Genomic DNA, 12123 nt, shown 5'->3' with positions numbered 1-12123 from the left:
TGCATAATAATGAGTTAATTACCTGAATGCATCTCTATAGCCTAGGCGTTAACAAAATATCCATACAAATATGTTTAGGACTCTCATAGACTTGGGAAAAAATACATAAATACAAAAAATACATAAAAAATACATAAATCCAGCCATAGACTATAACCTTTAATCGTCCAAAAACGTTTATACTGTTTATAACATGTACAATTAGAAGCATCAATCTATATTGAGCAAACGTGACAGCTTGCACTGCGTCTTTGCTGATGAATGTCCTGATCTCTGGCCCTTCAATTGGTTAAATGACATTATTGTTTTGTCTATTAATCGCTTCTAATAGTTCTGAAAATTTAACCAACTGTTTGTTTATAATGAGGGACGTCCCACGTTTAACCTGGTAAATAAATAGTAGGAATCTGGCTTCAACCATGACTGCATGAGAGAAATGAAACATCTGCACGTCGCCTGCATGTGCGAGCGTGTGTGTTTCATTGTCCAATCTGAGGCTCGAAAATGATCTGAGCGCGTGTCGGAGGCTGTTTAATCTCTTGGGCATCAACATGGGAAAGCCTCAAGGGAGAGAGGACAATACATTATAAAGATTTGCACATACTGACCCACAAATAACACATCTGATAATTTTTTCCGGTGTGTGGAGAAAAGTGAGGTGGGGCATCAGTTAAACAGTAATTCAACTTTGTCCGGCCTTATCCTTAGAAACAGTATGTTCTCCATATTTGCCCAGAGGGAATTGTTGATATGTTGTAATTATTTGATTCTAGATGCATTGTATGTATGTCTTAAGTATTTCACAGATAGAAAGATGAAAAAGTATATATCCACAATCTGCTCTGGACAAGTCTGGTCCTGGAGTGTCTTAACAAAATGGAACCACCATTTGTATTCTAACTTCATCCAGTGTCCAGAAAAATGGATTTGCGAATATGTGCTAAATTTAGACCTTGGAGAGACCCTATGATCAGTGGGCAAGACTCCTGTTCCTGCTGAACTGAGCCAGTGTTTTAGTAGACCTGTTATCAGTTCAGAAGGTAAAGGAGACCAGGTCCTGGACTTCTGGACATCACACTAGAAAGATTAATCAAAGTCGAACAGCCTGCAGTGCACAGCACAGGGTAAGTTAAGGACAAATGCAATACTCTGTTAAACTGCATGACATAGATTCAACTTAGAAATGTTGTATCATTCTTAGCAGCTTATAGAATTACGTTTTGATTGCTTAGTTGACTAATTTTGTCCATGATAACCTATTTGTTTTTACAATGACAGTTATTAACATTCCTCCCATTCAAAACTGACCTGTTTTTACTCAGCATCAGTTATCATATTTAACTCAATCCTACAAAGAAGAAATGTTATTACCCCAGCAATTTCCATGTGATACATCGCAAACATTTCAGAGTAAATTCTGTTATATTTTACTTAGTCTCTGATCAGGTAAAGAACTTAGCCACTGTGAACCAATTGAAAACACTCCCTGTTCACGAGTCAACTAAACTCAGCACCTGGCCAGAAAGAGTAGCTAAACACACACACACAGCTTGGAAATTTCTTGTGTCAGTTGAGTCTCCTCCAGCTACTGTCACAGACGTCAAGTCCATGGCATTGTGGTAATCCCTGGCAATGTGATTTTCATCTTCAGTCACAAATCAACATGCCAGAGACCCTCACAGCCACAATAAAGGAGAACTCCACACTGCTTTAGCATCAGAAAATCCTTACTCTCCTCTTTTGCTTCTGTTCTTCCTCTCTCACATTCCTTTTCCCTTGCCTCCCTTCACTCTCCCGGTTTAACTTGAGGTATTTCCCTCATTAACTGCTACGCTTATATCAGGAACTCTCAAGAGCTTGGAGGAAGTTTTGGTCTGAAATATAAAAATATTACATGCTACCAATATCGGATGTTAATGATTAGCCTGTGGTTTTATGTCAAAGACCCTGTAATCTCACAGCAGGTGTGAGGAAAATCAACTGCAGGTTATAAAAGTGTTGATTAGTCTAAGAAACAACTCAGAACACACAGTTTCACACGTACACACACATCTCTCAACGTCAGCAAGACAAAGGAGCTGATCGTGGACTACGCGAAATGGAAGGCCGAGCACACCCCCATTCACATCTACGGGGCTGTGGTGGAGCGGATTGAGAGCTTCAAGTTCCTCAGTGTCCACATCACTAAGGATCTATCATGGTTCAAACACACCAACACAGTCGTGAAGAGGGCACGACAATGCCTCCTCCCCTTCAGGAGGCTGAAAAGATTTGGCATGGGCCGTCAGATCCTCAGAAAGTTCTTCAGCTGCACCATTGAAAGCATCTTGACTGGCTACATCACCGCGTGGTATGGCAACTTCTTGGCATCCGACCGCAAGGCGCTACAGAGGGTAGTGTGGTCGGCCCAATACATTACTGGGGCCGAGCTCCCTGCCATGCAGGACCTCTATACCAGGCAGTGTCAGAGGAAGACTGTTCTCTCTGCTACCGGACAGCAAGCCGTACCGATGCACCAAGCCTGTAACCAACAGGATCCTGAACAGCTTCTACCCCCAAGCCATAAGACTGTTAAATAGTTAACCAAATAGCTACCCGGACTATCTGCACTGACTCATTTTGCACAAACTTTTTTGACTCATCACATAAGCTGCTGCTACTGTTTACTATCTGTCACTTTATTCCTAGTTATATGTACATACAGTTGAAGTCAGAAGTTTACATACACTTAGGTTGGAGTCATAAAAACTTGTTTTTCAACCACTCCACACATTTCTTGTTAACAAACTATGGTTTTGGCAAGTCGGTTAGGACATTACTTTGTGCATGACACAAGTCATTTTTCCAACAATTGTTTACAGACAGATTATTTAATTTACAATTCACTGTATCACAATTCCAGTGGGTCAGAAGTTTACATACACTAAGTTGACTGTGCCTTTAAACAGCTTGGAAAATTCCAGAAAATTATTTAAAGGCTTTAGAAGCTTCTGATAGGCTAATTGACATCATTTGAGTCAATTGGAGGTGTACCTGTAGATGCATTTCAAGGCCTACCTTCAACCTTAGTGCCTATTTGACATCATGGGAAAATCTAAAGAAATCAGCCAAGACTTCAGAAAAATAATTGTAGACAAGTCTGGTTCATCCTTGGGAGCAATTTCCAAACGCCTGAAGGTACCACGTTCATCTGTAAAAACTATTGTACTCAAGTATAAACACCATGGGACCACGCAGCCGTCATACTACTCAGGAAGGAGACGCGTTCTGTCTCCTAGTGATGAACGTACTTTGGTGCGAAGAGTGCAAATCAATCCCAGAACAACAGCAAAGGACCTTGTGAAGATGCTGGAGGAAACAGGTACAAAAGTATCTATATCCACAGTAAAACAAGTCCTATATCGACATAACCTGAAAGGACGCTCAGCAAGGAAGAAGCCACTGCTCCAAAACCGCCATAAAAAAGCCAGACTATGGTTTGCAACTGCACATGGGGACAAAGATCGTACTTTTTGGAGAAATGTCACCATCCCAACTGTGAAGCACGTGGGTGGCAGCATCATGTTGTAGGGGGTGCTTTGCTGCAGGAGGGACTGGTGACTTCACAAAATAGATGGCATCATGATGTAGGAAAATTATGTGGATATATTGAAGCAACATCTCAAAACATCAGTCAGGAAGTTAAAGCTTGGTCGCAAATGGGTCTTCCAAATAGACAATGACCCCAAGCATACTTCCAAAGTTGTGGCAAAATGGCTTAAGGACGACAAAGTCAAGGTATTGGAGTGGCCATCACAAAGCGCTGACCTCAATCCAATAGAAATTTGTGGGCAGAACTGAAAAAGCGTGTGCGAGCAAGGAGGCCTACAAACCTGATTCAGTTACACCAGCTCAGTCAGGAGAAATGGGCCAAAATTCACTCAACTTATTGTGGGAAGCTTGTGGAAGGCTACCCGAAACGTTTGACCCAAGTTAAAAATATTAAAGGCAATGCTACCAAATACTAATTGATTGTATGTAAACTTCTGACCCACTGGGAATGTGATGAAAGAAATAAAAGCTGACATAAATCATTCTCTCTACTATTATTTTGACATTTCACATTCTTAAAATAAAGTGGTGATCCTAACTGACCTTTGACAGGGAATTTCTACTAGGATTACATGTCAGGAATTGTGAAAAACTGAGTTTAAATTTGGCTAAGGTGTATGTAAACTTCCGATTTCAACTGTTATCTATCTCAATTAACTCATACCACTGCACATCTGATACCCCTTGTATATAGCCAAGTTATCGTTACTCATTATGTATTTATTACTACTTTTATTATTAAGTGTTTTACTTTTCTGTTATTTCTCTATTTTCTTTGTCTCTACATTGTTGGGACGGGCATTTCACTGTTAGTCCATACCTGTTGTTTACGAAGCATGTGACTAATACAATGTAATTTTATTTGACATACTAGTCCAGAAACAGTGTTGTTCAAAACATCACCACGTACCAGCAATATCTCCAGAATTGTATCCAGCCAAACCCCCATGTGCCTATCTCAATTCCCATGTGAGCCGAGATGCTGCATGACCTGTCAGAGCAGCCGTAGGCAGAGACCCTGGCTCTCTCCCTGCACTTTTATTGGTCCTGAAGGAGGGCTCTGTGCCACCTCCAGAATGTAATAACAAGTACACACCCCTCGTGATAACGCATGTCCCCAGCAGGAGGTCATATAGCTGCTGGAGAGGGGGTGGGGGGAGAGAGAGAGAGAGAGAGAGAGAAGAGCAGTAAAGGCAGAGTTGACAATGTAAAGGTGTACACACATACACAAACACACACACATGCGCAAACACACTTTTTTAGAATGGTTATTCTGATGAGAACAGTATAGAGGCTTTGGTGGCACATCAACATGTGGGTTAGGTCTGATTGAAATCTCAATGGGTGTAATTATGTCATTATTTGTCTGGGCCTCAAACTGATTAGGAATACATTTCAAACACTCCTTCCGTGCTTTACAGGCTAGTGTCCGGACAATTATACGCTGGAAACACAGTTGTGTATATGTAACACAGGAAGTTGGTGGCAACTTAATTGGGGAGGACGGGCTCTTGGCAATGGCTTGAGCATATTTTCACCTTTCATTCAGAACCTAAAATGAACCTAACTTCAAAAGTCTGGAAAATAATACATATTTTCAAAGTAATTTTGCTTACTGGGTACATGTTGCATTTGGATATCGAATAGTTTCAAGCTGTCTCACTTTTATAAAACATCTGAAAAGGATTCATATTTGAGTTGGAAAAAAAGTCATCAACAATAACTGGTGCCAACAGTGAATAAATAAACTCAGCAGCCAATCTGAGGATTTATGTTCTGTGACAGCACACTCCACAGCTGCCTAGCAAACCTGTCACTCATCCCAGCTGCTCATGTCACGTAAATAATATGCCTCATAAATTCACAGCTCTCAAAAACTCTAATTGAGCAACCTACATGAAATAATACTATAGTAAACCATGGTATAAATACTATAGTACTCACTAGTGTTTTTGCTGACTTTACGGTAGTATTCACTGTAGTGTTTTTGTGGACTACAGTCTGCAAAACCACTACAGTGAATTCTGTAATATACTGTAGTATTTACAGTTCACTATAGTATAAATACCATAGTAAAAGAAAACTGTAGTATACACTATAGTAACTAATGTAGTGTTTTTGCAGATCATAGTATACTGTAGTATTTACAGTAGTGTTTTTGCGGACAGTACTATATTGTAGTGTTTACTACGTTTGATCCCAAAGTCTTGAATAATTATCTTATTTTTGACACAATTGTCTGGAAAACCTCAATTCTTCAGGAAGCTTTGTTTCCCTATCACTAGTATTTATTGTAGTGTTTTTGCGGACTGTAGTATACTGTAGTATTTACTATAATGTTTTGTTTTATTATCTTTCACATAAATGTGGAGGCTTTCTCCTTGAGAAAACCTACTGGAGGGTCCAGTCAGAGCTGCACTGGGGGCAGGGAGATCGAGCCACCAAGGCAAAGTGAGTGGGAGTGTGATCAGAGAGATTACAGTAATACTACCCCTCTCTCAATCTCTCTCTCTTGTTGGAACACTAACCCTTATTCTCCAACTGTCACGACTTCCACCGAAGGTGGCTCGTCTCCTTGTTCTGGCGGCGCTCGGCGGTCATCGTCGCTGGCCTACTTGCTGTCACCGATCCCTTTTCTTTTTCGTTTGGCTTTGTCTGTCTTGTGTTCACCTGTGTCTAGTTTAGGCTAATCAGTGGGGTATTTAATCTCGCCCTACCCGCTAGGTTTTGTGTGGGATTGTATGTGTTACTGTCTTCCCTGTTATGTAGGTTTATTTCACGGGACTGTTTTTCCCGCACGTTAGTTTAGTCAGAGGAGTGTGTTCCTCCGTTTTTGACTAGACTGCGTTCCTGTTTTCTAGTGGCTGCTTTTTGTGGTCCTGTACCTGTTTTGTTGGTGGACCAGTAAATAAAACACCCTTCTTGAAATTCTTGCTCTCCTGCGCCTGACTCCACCTCTCCTAGGGAGATTTTGATGCCAACCCTTCCTCCTCTATCCATCCAACCATACATAGTCAAGGAATACCACTTCTCTCCTTCCAAATCTACATAATTTTGTCCTCAGATCTCGACCCCTTCCACTTGAACAGCACACTACGATCTGTGTTTCTCCCTTTGCCTCAACACAGAAAATCACTCTGTAGCATGAACCGCTCTAAAACAGACAGACGCATGTACACATACACCGTTTTAGCACAAAAGCTTGTGTGGCCCCTCTGACTCTGTGCTGAGCCATTGATTATTGTAAAAGCACAAACGGGGACCTACTCAGTTCCTGTGAGGCTGACTCACTGAATTAATCGATTTTCTGTGTTTTCAACTGACTGCATGGAATCTGACAATATCCACCCCCACCTAAAGAGAGTCAAGCTGGAGAAGTGAACAGAATCAAAATACATCACTGAAGTTGATGATTTACTCTACAAGGAACACATTCATACCTTTTGGGGGCTTTTTTTCTCCCCAATACATTTTCTGGAAATGTTTTTTTCTTAAATAAAATAAGCAAACAATACTCACCTTCAGAATCACATCCATAAGACTTGCACATAGAGAGATGGAGATAGAGACCGAGAGAGAGAACCTAATTGTAAATCAAATACAGCCACCAGAGGTGGAGCCAAGTCAATCCAGTTCACAGTTTAACTCCAGGGAGACATCATTGCCTAATGATCTGGTATTTTCCCACTCCTCAAAAAAATATATACTGTACCAGTCAAAAGTTTGGACACACCTACTCATTCAAGGCTTTATCTTTATTTTTTACTATTTTCTACATCAAATCTATGAAATAACACATATAACATGTATATTTGAGATTCTTCAAAGTTGCCAACCTCTGCCTTGATTACAGCTTTGCACACTCGTGGCATTCTCTCAACCAGCTTCATTCGGTAGTCACCTGGAATGCATTTCAATTAACAGGTGTGCCTTGTTAAAAGTTAATTTGTGGAATTACTTTCCTTAATGCGTTTGAGCCAATCAGTTGTGTTGTGACAAGGTAGGGTTGGTATACAGAAGATACCCCTATTTGGTAAAAGACCATGTCCATATTATGGCAAGAACAGCTCAAACAAGCAAAGAGAAACGACAGTCCATCACTACTTTAAGACATGAAGGTCAGTCAATTCGGAAAATTTCAAGAACTTTTAAAGTTTCTTCAAGTGCAGTTGCAAAAAACGTCAAGCGCAATATTGAAACTGGCTCTCATTGAGGACCGCCACAGGAAAGGAAGACCCAGACTTACCTCTGCTGCAAAGGATAAGTTCATTAGAGTTAACTGCACCTCAGATTGCAGCCCAAATAAATGCTTCACAGAGTTCAAGTAACAGACACATGTCAACATCAACTGTTCAGATGAGACTGCGTGAATCAGGCCTTCATGGTTGAATTGCTGCAAAGAAACCGCTACTAAAGGACACCATTAAGAAAAAGAGACTTGCTGGGCCAAGAAACACAAGCAATGGACATTACACCGGTGGAAATCTGTCATTTGGTCTGTTGAGTCCAAATTTGAGATTTTTGGTTCCAACCGCTGCGTCTTTGTGAAACGCAGAGTAGGTGAACGGATGATCTCCACATGTGTGGTTCCCATCATAAAGCATGGAGGAGGAGGTGTGATGGTGCTTTGCTGGTGACACTGTCAATGATTTATTTAGAATTCAAGGCACACTTAACCAGCATGGCTACCACAGCATTCTGCAGCGATATGCCATCCCATCTGGTTTGTGCTTAATGGGACTATCATTAGTTTTTCAACAGGACAATGACCCAAAACACACCTCCAGGCTGTGTAAGGGCTATTTGACCAAGAATGAGAGTGATGGAGTGCTGCATCAGATGACCTGGCCTCCACAATTACCCGACCTCAACCAATTCAGATGGTTTGGGACAAGTTGGACCACAGAGTGAAAGAAAAGCAGCCAACAACTACTCAGCATATTTGGAAACTCCTTCAAGACTGTTGGAAAAGCATTCCTCATGAAGCTGGATGAGAGAATGCCAAGAGTGTGCAAAGCTGTCATCAAGGCAAAAGGTGGCTACTTTGAAGAATCTCAAATATATATACACTGCTCAAAAAAATAAAGGGAACACTTAAACAACACAATGTAACTCCAAGTCAATCACACTTCTGTGAAATCTAACTGTCCACTTAGGAAGCAACACTGATTGACAATAAATTTCACATGCTGTTGTGCAAATGGAATAGACAACAGGTGGAAATTATAGGGAATTAGCAAGACACGCCCAATAAAGGAGTGGTTCTGCAGGTGGGGACCACAGACCACTTCTCAGTTCCTATGCTTCCTGGCTGATGTTTATGTCACTTTTGAATGCTGGTGGTGCTTTCACTCTAGTGGTAGCATGAGACGGAGTCTACAACCCACACAAGTGGCTCAGGTAGTGCAGCTCATCCAGGATGGAACATCGATGCGAGCTGTGGCAAGAAGGTGTGCTGTGTCTGTCAGCGTAGTGTCCAGAGTATGGAGGCGCTACTAGGAGACAGGCAGTACATCAGGAGACGTGGAGGAGGCCGTAGGAGGGCAACAACCCAGCAGCAGGACAGGAGGAGCACTGCCAGAGCCCTGTAAAATGACCTCCAGCAGGCCACAAATGTGTATGTGTCTGCTCAAACGGTCAGAAACAGACTCCATGAGGGTGGTATGAGGGCCCGGCATCCACAGGTGGGGCTTGTGCTTACAGCCCAACACCATGCAGGACGTTTTTCCTTTGCCAGAGAACACCAAGATTGGCAAATTCGCCACTGGCGCCCTGTGCTCTTCACAGATGAAAGCAGGTTCACACTGAGCACATGTGACAGATGTGACAGTCTGGAGACGCTGTGGAGAACGTTCTGCTGCCTGCAACATCCTCCCGCATGACCGGTTTGGCGTTGGGTCAGTCATGGTGTGGGGTGGCATTTCTTTGGGAGGCCGCACAGCCCTCCATGTGCTCGCCAGAAGTAGCCTGACTGGCATTAGGTACCGAGATGAGATCCTCAGACCCCTTGTGAGACCATATGCTGGTGTGGTTGGCCCTGGGTTCCTCCTAATGCAAGACAATGCTAGACCTCATGTAGCTGGAGTGTGTCAGCAGTTCCTGCAAGAGGAAGGTATTGATGCTATGGACTGGCCCGCCCGTTCCCCAGACCTGAATCCAATTGAGCACATCTGGGACATCATGTCTCGCTCCATCCAACAACGCCACGTTGCACCACAGACTGTCCAGGAGTTGGCGGATGCTTTAGTCCAGGTCTGGGAGGAGATCCCTCAGGAGACCATCTGCTACCTCATCAGGAGCATGCCCAGGCATTGTAGGGAGGTCACACAGGCACGTGGAGGCCACACACACTACTGAGCCTCATTTTGACTTGTTTTAAGGACATTACATCAAAGTTGGATCAGCCTGTAGTGTAGTTTTCCACTTTAATTTTGAGTGTGACTCCAAATCCAGACCTCCATGGGTTGATAAATTTGATTTCCATTGATAATTTTTGTGTGATTTTGTTGTCAGCACATGCAACTATGTAAAGAAAAAAGTATTTAATAAGAATTTCATTCATTCAGATCTAGGATGTGTTATTTTAGTGTTCCCTTTATTTTTTTGAGTAGTGTATATATTTTGATTTCGAACATTGGTTACTACATGAATCCATATGTGTTATTTCATAGTTTTGATGTCTTCACTATTATTCTACAACATAGAAAATAGTAAAAACAAAGAAAAAGCGTTGAATGAGTAGGTGTGTCCAAACTTTTGACTGGTACTGTATATATACACTGCCATTCAAAAGTTTGGAGTCACTTAGAAATGTCCTTGTTTTTGAAAGACAAGCACATTTTTTGTTCATTTAAAATAACATCAAATTGATCAGAAATACAGTGTAGACATTATTAATGTTGTACATGACTATTGTAGCTAGAAATGGCACATTTTGTTATGGAATATCTACATAGGTGTATAGAGGCCTATTATCAGCAACCATCACTTATATGTGTTCCAATGGCACGTTGTGTTAGCTAATCCAAATGTATAATTTTACTGTACAAATGCATGATATTAGAGTAGGTTTGTTTCATCTCATCTTTTTCCCAGTATAAGTTTGTCTTGTCTAATAGCCCACTATGGTCCACTAAGAGTCCGATCCTATTCCTTAGTGTAGCATGTAGTGTGACCTGGTCACTTTCCCTCACACCTGTAATATGAGCCTGTCCATAATCAGAGCACTTTCTCCCAGCAGCTCCATTCCCTGCCGTCTGCCCCATTGGATCCTACCGTTTATCCAATAATCACACAATCACATTGTCTTATCAAAACCATTGGCGTCTTTCCTGATTGATGTCACTGCATGTGGCAGCGGAGAAAAGACCATGCTGAATTGTTATACTCAGAAAATAATTCTAGACTTACCCTTGATTTGTCTATTAGCAATTTGTCGCTTGATAATTATTCCCTTATAGTAAATAACATCTGGATTGCATGTTCACTGTTTCCGTCTGCAGCCAAATGCCACAGGAAGAAGGGGGGGTAAGAGACTGAATCTTTCATTCCTCTATAATTCAGGTTTTATGAGTTGACATTGTGTAATTTCTGTGTTACTCTTACTTCACAACAATTCAAAGAGCGGTTTGTTGGTCTGTCCCCCAGTGACACAAAGCAGCTCTGCAGCACTGCTGTGTGTGTGGGAAGCCATGTTCTCTCTCTCTCAGGTGGAACATTTAAAAGGTTTTCATACAATCTGTTGTGCTTTAAAATGCTCTAAATCAGAAATATCCAAACTGTCGAGTCCTTTAAGTACAGTCTTTTATTCTCTCACCAGATCTTAAATTTACAGCACCTACTCTGACACGCTTCTTAGGCTTCAGTATGCAAATTAAATACTGTAGTATTTACTATAGTTAAAAAGTGTCGTGTTTATGCAGATTGTAGTGTTTTTGCGGACATTACTTTAGTATTTACTACAGTGTTGCTTTGCAGATTATACTGTAGTATTTACTACAGTATTCTAAAACATTCTATAGTAAGTACTACAAATGTTAGAGATTTACAGTGTGTAGTATAGTATTCTATAGTATACTACAGAATTTTATAGTAAGTATCCAACTGTCATATTATATTGTAAAATGTATACTTTCTCACGTGGGGATGCTGAGCTTCAGAGTATAGTAGGCATAGGTTATTATGATTCTGAACCAATTGCACCCCCTACTGACTAGGCTACACCTATACAACTCACAGTTCTGAACAAAGAATGATAATGGTTTATGGCTAATTATAGGCTAGTCATCTCCCTGTAATAACCAACACAAACAATATAGTAGTCTAATATTTAACACTTTTGTTTTGTGCATTTACTAAATAACAACTCCTAATATGTCTATTGGTTCCAGGCTATTTGACTTCAATTCCATGGGAGTACCGGAATGCATTTAACTATAGGTTTTGTGTTTCAATTGATTTGTTCATTAGAGAACAGCTTCGAATATGTAGGCACCAACCTCCGGGTTGTAGGCCTAGGCTACTTAAAGGTAC

Source organism: Oncorhynchus kisutch, linkage group LG23 (assembly GCF_002021735.2).
Source record: "Oncorhynchus kisutch isolate 150728-3 linkage group LG23, Okis_V2, whole genome shotgun sequence".
Taxonomy (NCBI): Eukaryota; Metazoa; Chordata; class Actinopteri; order Salmoniformes; family Salmonidae; genus Oncorhynchus; species Oncorhynchus kisutch.
The sequence above is the reverse complement of the archived record's forward strand: the minus strand, read 5'-3'. Positions refer to the sequence as shown.